Consider the following 8,691-nt stretch of genomic DNA (forward strand, 5'->3'; position numbering starts at 1 on the left):
CTCCAACTCCTGGGCTCAAGCGAGTCTCCTGCCTCCGCCTCCCAAGTAGCTGGGACCACAGGCGCCCGCCACAACGCCTGGCTATTTTTCGGTTGCAGCCGTCATTGTTGTGTGGCGGGTCCGGGCTGGGGATTCGAACCCGCCACCTTAGGTGTACGTGGCTGGCGCCTTAGTCGGTTGAGCTATAGGCGCGGAGCTGATTGAACTAACTTTTAAAAAAGATTAGTAGTATGTATACTTCACTTGTTAATTAATAGTGTGTACATGACTAGCTGACTATAAAAGGGTGGTCTTGAACAATAAAGCTGGGCTGCTTCCACCAGAGGAGTAGTCTTTCTCTTTCACTGTAATAATTAATAATTCCAGATGCGAGACTACACCTGTGGTGATGCTGTCTGTCTCTCGAGAAACCCAAACGCAACAAAATACCCTTGGGCAGCGCCTGTGGCTCAGTGGGTAGGGAGCCGGCCCCTTATACTGAGGGTAATAGGTTCGAACCCGGCGCCAGCCAAACTGCAACAAAAAAATAGCTGGCTGTTGTTGTGGGCACCTGTAGTCCCAGCTACTCGGGAGGCTGAGGTAAGAGAATCGCCTAAGCCCTAGAGCTGGAGAGACACCATGGCACTCTACTGAGGGTGACAGAGTGAGACTCTGTCTCAAAAAAAAAAAAAAAATTAAAAAAATAAAAAATACAAGAAATACCCTTTCATGATCTATCTATATAACTCCATATTTCCCTAGTTTAATGGTCAGCTAATACAGTGAGTTCTCTTAATAGGTTTCTTTCTTTCTTTCTGTTTTTTGAGATAGAGTCTCACTTTCTAACCCTTGGTAGAGTGCTGTGACAGCATAGCTCACAGCAACCTCAAACTCTTGGGCTCAAGTGATCCTCTTGCCTCACCTCCCAAGTAGCTGGGGTGACAACTGCCTGCCTCAATACCCAGCTATTTTTAGAGATGAGGTCTTGCTCTTGCTCAGGTGATCCACCTTCCTGGGCCTCCCAGAGTGCTGGGTTCATGGGCATGAGCCACCACACCTGGCCCACTTGCTCGGTTTCTTAATGGTGAGCCGTCCTGGCACCTGTGAGATAATACTCTTTGAAACCACTGCCAGATTCAAATGGCCAGCATTTAGTTAGGGTATTTGTACCACAGGGCATTTGCATCATGTTTGGATTGGGACGTCTCTATAGTTTTCCTTTTGATATCTTTATCTGGCCACATATGAACCATTTTCCACCTCCCTGAAGCATCCTGGTGATTGGCAGTGGGTGGAGTTCACCTTCCCCAGTAGGTTCTTCTGCCTCCTTCCTGGGGGTTGGGTCTGGGCCCTGCCTGCCCAGGGACACTGGGCCCCTCAGTAGGGCCAGGGCCTGGGAAGCAGATTTAGAAGAGGTGAGATGCTGTCATGCCAAAATCTTCACTGGATACCAGACTTCCTGGATTCAAATTTCTCTTCTACCATCTCCTTGCTGTGTGATACTGGCCAAGCTCTGTACTTCTCTGAGCCTGGTCCCATGTCAGTGAGGTGGGACATACCCAGCTCACAGGGGTTTTGTGTGTGTGGAGGTGAAGCTGATCCTAGAACCCAGTTTCTAGCCCCTTCTGTTCCAGGCTGGTCTGAAAGTGGTGGAAGGAAATGCAGTTTACCTGCCCAGTGTCCTGCATAGCCACTCAGGGCATCTTTATGCAAATGAGATGGTGGCCTGGTGGGCAAGGGGCCCAGCTCCCAATGCCCCTTCCCCATGAAACAGGGATGGGAGGGGTGGCTGAGCAGGGGACACATGGGATGAGACCTTGAAGAACACACACAAGATAAGGCCTTGCTGACTTCATGGTACACACACAGGCAGGATAAGGTCATGCTGACCCCATTGATGTTAAAAATGTTTTTGCTTAACTATGATTTTGCTTAACCAAGTAATTGCAAGTGCCATACTGTACATGTTGGTTGTAGAGTCCTGTGGCTTGCTGGGTCATCCAACCTATAAAAGCTGTACACAGCCTGGTCGTGGCTGCTCTTCCCTGATCTCTCAGAGACTTGTGGAGACAGCCAGCCAGCTGGTCTAAATAAAGGCTCCTTATTGGCATTTTGAAGATTATTTTTCTGGCGGTTTTTTCTCACCCCATAACATTTGGAGGCCCCAGTGAGATTCCTGGGTCTTGCTCCAGGCTGTAACCACTGGTTGCTGTTGAGCATGTGAGCTGGGTTTTCACCTGGAGTTGGCTACTGAGAATTCCTCAGCCCCGGGTGAAAGACCAACTCTGTTCCCCTGCCCCAACTTACCAAATTAATAGACTAAATTTGGGCACCTTAACAGAGTTGTCTGGTTTGGGTTCTGGTTTCTGGGTATTACCAGTAAGTCTGTTTGGGCCATTCTTCGGGGCTGGATGCAGCTGCACCCAGGGTGGCCAGTTCCCCCTGAGATGTTGGCTGAGGGACCTTTGGTTGGCTCTGTGCCAGAGTGGCTGGCCAGATCTTGGATCCATATCCGAGTGGCTGATAGGGTCTTCAGGTTTGAATTTGTGCCAGAGTGGCTGGCTAGATCCCAGATCTGTGTCAGAGTGTGTAGCAGCTCATATAGCTTATGGCTAGGAGGAGTGAGAGTTATAAGAAATACCTGTAATGGAACACCTTGGTGAAAAGGGCATGGAGAGAGATTTAGTTCTAACAAACATGAGAAAGCGTGTGAGATGAGAGCATTGGTAAATTGGCAGTCTCTACACCTGTGGTGTTGAGAGGCATGAGCGCAGCCTTATATTAGGCTAGTGGAGAAGGCAGACAAAAAGCATGCACATTCTATCACGGACATGCTTACTCTGATTCTTCTTCTGCCTGCAGAATGCCAGCATAGCATCTCTCTGCTGAAGATTACCAAGCTCTGCCAAAGACTAAGATCTATTTGTTCTTTCTTTTTTTTTTTTTTTTTGAGACAGAGCTTCAAGCTGTCCCCCTGGGTAGAGTGCTGTGGCATCACAGCTTGCAGCAACCTCAAACTCCTGGGCTGAAGTGAGTCTCCTGCCTCAGCCTCTCAAATAGCTGGGACCACAGGTGCCCGCCACAATGCCCGACTATTTTTTTTTTTTTTTGGATTGCAGCTGTCATTGTTATTTGGTAGGCCCGGGCTAGATTCAGACCTGCCACCTTAGGTGTATGTGGCTGGCGCCTTAGCCACTTGAGCCACAGGCACTGAGCTAGATCTACCTGTTCTAAGAAGACTGCTTTACTCTCTCTAAGACACACACACACACACACACATGCTCTTTCTCTCTCCCCAGATAAAGTAGATAGCCCTCAAGCACCTAAGAGAAACTGTTCCTGAGCAAGGTAGCTTAGTGGTCCACATCCGGAACCTACCTAAGCTGGGCCCGAGACCTGGCTGGGCCTGAGACCTGGCCAGTCCTGGGTCCTGACAAGTGGTGTCAGAAGCAGATCCTGACAAGAGTGGCTGACTGGGTCATATAATGTGAATATTTGTGCTGTCTTCCCCTGAAACAAATGCATGCAAGAGTGAGTGGCTTGTGTTTTGTCTGTTTATGCTCCTTCCTGTCTGAATCTTCATGTTGGGCTCCTGTCTGTTTTTTTGGTTTGCATATTTCCTGCAGTGTCACTTTGAGGATGCCACCCGTCCCCTTCACTGTGATTTTGGTCATGTTATTCTCTGGATAACTGACCTCTTTTATCAGGGAACTCTCCAGGAATTTCATTCTGTGGAAACTAGCCTTTTTACCTTCTTTCTCTTATGTCTCCTATGTCTCCCACTGCCTTCAACATGGCTTTCCAGATGGGAGTTGGACTTTATTGTACAGTGTTGCTCTAGAATCTTGGTCTGTTGGGCAGTGTGCTGTGCTTACTGGCTTCTATCTTTCTTTTTCTTTCTTTTTTTTTTTTAATTGCAGTTTGGCCAGGGGTGGGTTCAAACCCACCACCCTTGGTATATGGGGCCGGTGCCTGACTCACTGAGCCACAGGTGCCACCCCAGGCCCTTTTGTACTTCCTCATTTTTTATCTTGACACTGTGGTGTAAATGACCCACCTGTATTTGGGACTCTCTTTTTCTGGCGATTAAAGAGTTCATACAAAGTTTGTTAGAACTGTTTTTCTATTTTTTTACCTGCTAAAAACTGTGGTTACTGTGTTACCAATGGCCTTGAGATAAGGTGCAGAATAGCCTTGAGATAAGGTACAGGCACTCAGCAGAAGACCCAAAGTCAATTACTCATTTGGAACTAAAGAAAAAAAAAGACTCCTCTTTACTTTTTGAAACAGCCGCTGTTTTCCTTTCTATTTTTTTTTTAATTGAATGGTAACTGTGTACATTAATGCACTTCTGGGGTACAGTGTGGTGTTTTCACACACAATCCGAAACACTTCCTTCAAACTGGTTAACACAGCCTTCATGTCATTTTCTTAGTTATTGTGTTAAAATGTTCATATTCTACTCATAAAAAGATTCACTTGTACCCTTGTAAGATAAACCACAGAAGTGAACCCTTGAACTCCCTCCACCCATTCCCCCCGCCTCCCCATATCCTTAGGTTGTTATTAGGTTATAGCTTTCATATAAAAGGTTTAAATTAATTTCATAATAGGGGTGTGTATATTGGATACTTTTTCTTCCATTCCTGTGATACTTTGCTAAGAAGAAAATTTTCCAGCTCCATCCATGTGAACATGAAGGAGGTAAAGTCTCCATCTTTCTTTATGGCTGCATAGTATCTGTTTTCCTTTCTGAATTGGCATTACTCTGTCTGTCTCTTATTCTGCTGATCCTTGGGCGGCCTCCAGGAGAGAGACAGCTTTGGTCCCTCTGAGTGGAGGCACCCACTGGAAACATCCCAGGGTCCCCAGAGAACCCGGAGGCCTCAGGAGACCAGCTGACGATCACTCCTAAATTCACCTGTGAGTCCACCTCCTGCCGTAAGCCACTTCAACATCTATTTTTGGCTAGGGTCTGCAGACTTTAATGTAACTATTGATGGCATTTTTGTTGTACTTATTTGTTGTGGATTATTGTGAAGACATGTAACTGTTGAATTCATTTGTTGTAATTTGTGTAGAGACCTCAGGAACCCCCAAGGGAAGGCCAAAGAGACAGGAACTTTGGACAGGGACTCTGGGTTGCCGGGCGATTGGCCTGTTGGAAGCTCTCAGAGGTGCGTGTTGGTAGAATGACCCAACCAGTGGGGAGCCTCAGCCCTACTAGCCTGTCAGGTGCTCCCAGAAATGTGTGTCAACACCTATCACCAGAAACACCATTGGAATGAAAGCAGGGATCCAGTCAACCCCCTGGGTGTTAGGTCACCCACAGGCCTGTTAAAAAGTGTATGAGAGTGTGTTCTGGTTCTGAGCATATGGGAGTGTGAAAGTTAGTGTGAATTATTTTATTTTATTTTATTTTTTACAGTTTTTGGCCAGGGCCAGGTTTGAACCTGCCACCTCCGATATATGGGGCCAGTGCTCTACTCCTGTGCTCTACAGGGGCTGCCTGTAAGTGTGGACTATTAGACATTGTTCATGCTGGGCCCATGTTTGTCTTGTTTTATGTCATTCCTTCAGTGTTTATTAGAGGATTGTTCTTGGCCTGAAACAAACAGTCTTAGAGACATTTGTGAGTGGATTGTGGACATTTTTCTTAAGGGACCCTTCAAGACTTTGCTCCTTCTGAAATTGCTTTATTTACCTACTTGCTCTTGTGTGTCCTATACCCCTCCCTGCCTGGTGCACCTTTGGCCTGGCAGTCATTGGTCTCTTCATCCTTATTGTTGTTATTGGGCTTGGTAGCGCTGCCCCCTCTGGACTGGTCCACCAGAAAGCATGTGGCCCTGACTTGTTTTTATCCCTTTGTGGTGACCTTGTTCATGCTTCTGTCCCCACCCAGAGAATTTTTCCCAGCTAGCCCTAATTCTTCTGCATTTCCCTAGCTCTTTGATGTTCCATTGTCACTGGACTTTGGGCCCCTCCTTTTTCTGTCACCTGGGGAGGATTCTTCCATCAGAGCTACTGGCCCTGGATGTGGGACCCTCTCTTTTTCCTGGTCTAGGGAGGTCTCTATCGCAGGAAGTGAAGACACTCTTGAACCGTATAAAGACCCCAGTGACTTGTCTCTTCTGTTCTCCCACTATCCAAAGTTGTTACTCAGACTGTCTTTCCTTTCAGGATTCTCATGATTGGCATTTGCCCAACTGTGGTACTCTTGGTCGCCATCAGTCAAGAGAAAGTAATTGGGGGTGGTGCCTGTGGCTCAGTGAGTAGGGTGCGGGGCTCATATATTGAGGGTGATGGGTTCAAACCTGCCCCCGGCCAAATTGCAACAAAAAAATAGCTGGATGTTGTGGCAGGCACCTGTGGTCCTAGCTACTTGGGAGACTGAGGCAAGAGAATCACCTAAGCCCAAGAGCTGGAGGTTGCTGTGAGCTGTGATGCCATAGCACTCTACTGAGAGTGACAAAGTGAGACTCTGTCTCTAAAAAAAAAAAAAAAGAAAAGAAAAGAAAAAGTCATATTGTTAACTAAAAAGCACAAAGTTAAAAAAAAAAAAAGAAGACTCAGTGCCTATGACTCAAGCGGCTAAGGTGCCAGCCACATCCACCTGAGCTGGAGGGTTCAAATCCAGCCTGGGCCCACCAAACAACAATGACGGCTACAACCAAAAAATAGCCGGGTGTTGTGGTGGGGGCCTATAGTCCCAGCTACTTGGGAGGCAGAGGCAAGAGAATCACTTGAGCCCAGGAGTTGGAGGTTGCTGTGAACAGTAATGCCATAGCACTCTACCCAGGGTGACAGCTTGAGGCTCTGTCTCAAAAAAAAAAAAAAAAGAAAGAAAGAAAAAGAAAGTAATTTTCTTTTTCTTTTCCAGATATTTATAATAATATTATCCCTTGCTAGTTCCAAAATTCCCACCATGTTGACTTGTTAGTACATTTATTTTGTCATCCAATCACATTTCCTGTAAGCCTTCATTCTCTCTTATGCAGGCAATGGCAATGACAACTGGCTAGAAATTCAGATAGAGTAAGAGGAGTTTTGATTCTTTTCACTGCCTATGAAGACTTGCCCACTCCTTTTGATGGACACCTGGATTTCCCACCTCACTGCCTCTATCTCTCCTCTTGGGTCCATCCTTGGCCAGTCTATCCACCTCCACCCCACCACTTGCCTCACACTCAGGACACAGCTTCCGGGTGGCAAGGGAGTACTTTGCAGGATTTAGGTATTGCTTCCTTGTTGTGCCCCTTTGCCAAAACAGCCCTGATTCTCTTTCTTGAATAACACCTGGACTAGGGCCATTCCCTGTTCCTACATTTGGGCAGAATAGTGTAGGAATGGAACAAAAATCTTCAGTCTAGGCAGGGTCACCCCTGTCCTGCCTCCTCCAAAAAATTTCCAGAACTTGACAAATGGAAGCATACCTTTACAAACTGAATACGTGTTCTAACAAATGAATGAGTGCAGCCCTTCGCCTTGGGCAAGGGTGGTATTAAGTTGTTGCAGTTTTTATCTGGTAGAAAATTAGGGTGTGTACTCCCTACTCAGGGTGGAGCCATCCAAAATGTTTGGAACTGCTTTATTCATAACCGCTGGGCTCGAAGGGTATGGCCTGCAACATGTTTGTGCCCAGAGATGGAAATCTGATTTCTGAGCTTACCTGAGCCTGAAAAATAGGAGTTCCCTATCTAGCTCTGAGTGGAAAATCCTGTATCAATGTTATATTTCATAAAATGTCTCTCATTTATAAAATGTAATAATTTGATTGTTTAAATTGTTGGAAAAACTGAGTCTTTGTCAAAGAGAAAAATTCTTGCCTTTTAAACCTCTGAAATGAGTAAATGGCTGTTATCCTGTTTTGTGAAAAATGAGTTTTTGGGAGTAAGAGAAATCAGACAGAAAGAAAAATGGCATTGTGTAAGGAAGGAATCTCATGTGATAAATTTGTCCTGAAACAGAATGGTTATTTAAGAAAGTGAAAGGCAGGGAAAAACCTAAAGAAGATTTAGAATGTTTGTAGATTGTCTATGGAGGTTGAATGAAGTTCATGAAAGAGATTTTATGAAGAAGTTTACATGTGATCCAGTGGACTACGTATTTTCTTTAAAATCTTTTGGCTTGTAATCTTGTCTGAACAAATGTTTTAAGCCTTTGATATTTGACAAACTTTCCAAAACCAAAACTCTAAATTTGGGGCTTGGCACCTGTAGCACAGCGGTTGTGGCACCAGCTACATGCACTGAGGCTGGGGTTCAAACTCAGCATGGGCCAACTAAACAACAAAAAAACAACACAACTCTGAATTTGGTCTTTTTGAAATATTAAGACAACTGAACCTGAGAAAAACAAATGAAACTTATTTGATTCATTAAAAATGTATAGGAAACATTGTCAAATATGAAATGGTAATTAATTTTGTGTGCATCAGGGTTATATGTACATATATTCCAATATTATAAAACATTGGTCTGTCCTAATGTACATTAACAATAAATTTTAATTTATCTCAAAAAAAAAAGAAAAAATATTAAGAGAGACTAATGGATTATTTCAAATTCAAATTCCTGATGTCTTTGAAAATTGAGTACCTTTGAACTAAAAGCAGACTTTTGGAACTTTTATTGGAAAGTTAACATGTCTATAAGTATTGCTAACCTAGCTCCAAACAGAACAGAAATCAGTTATGTGGAACTAGGCTAGTTT

This window comes from Otolemur garnettii, unplaced genomic scaffold (assembly GCF_000181295.1).
Source record: "Otolemur garnettii isolate 467f Iridium unplaced genomic scaffold, OtoGar3 scaffold00245, whole genome shotgun sequence".
NCBI lineage: Eukaryota > Metazoa > Chordata > Mammalia > Primates > Galagidae > Otolemur > Otolemur garnettii.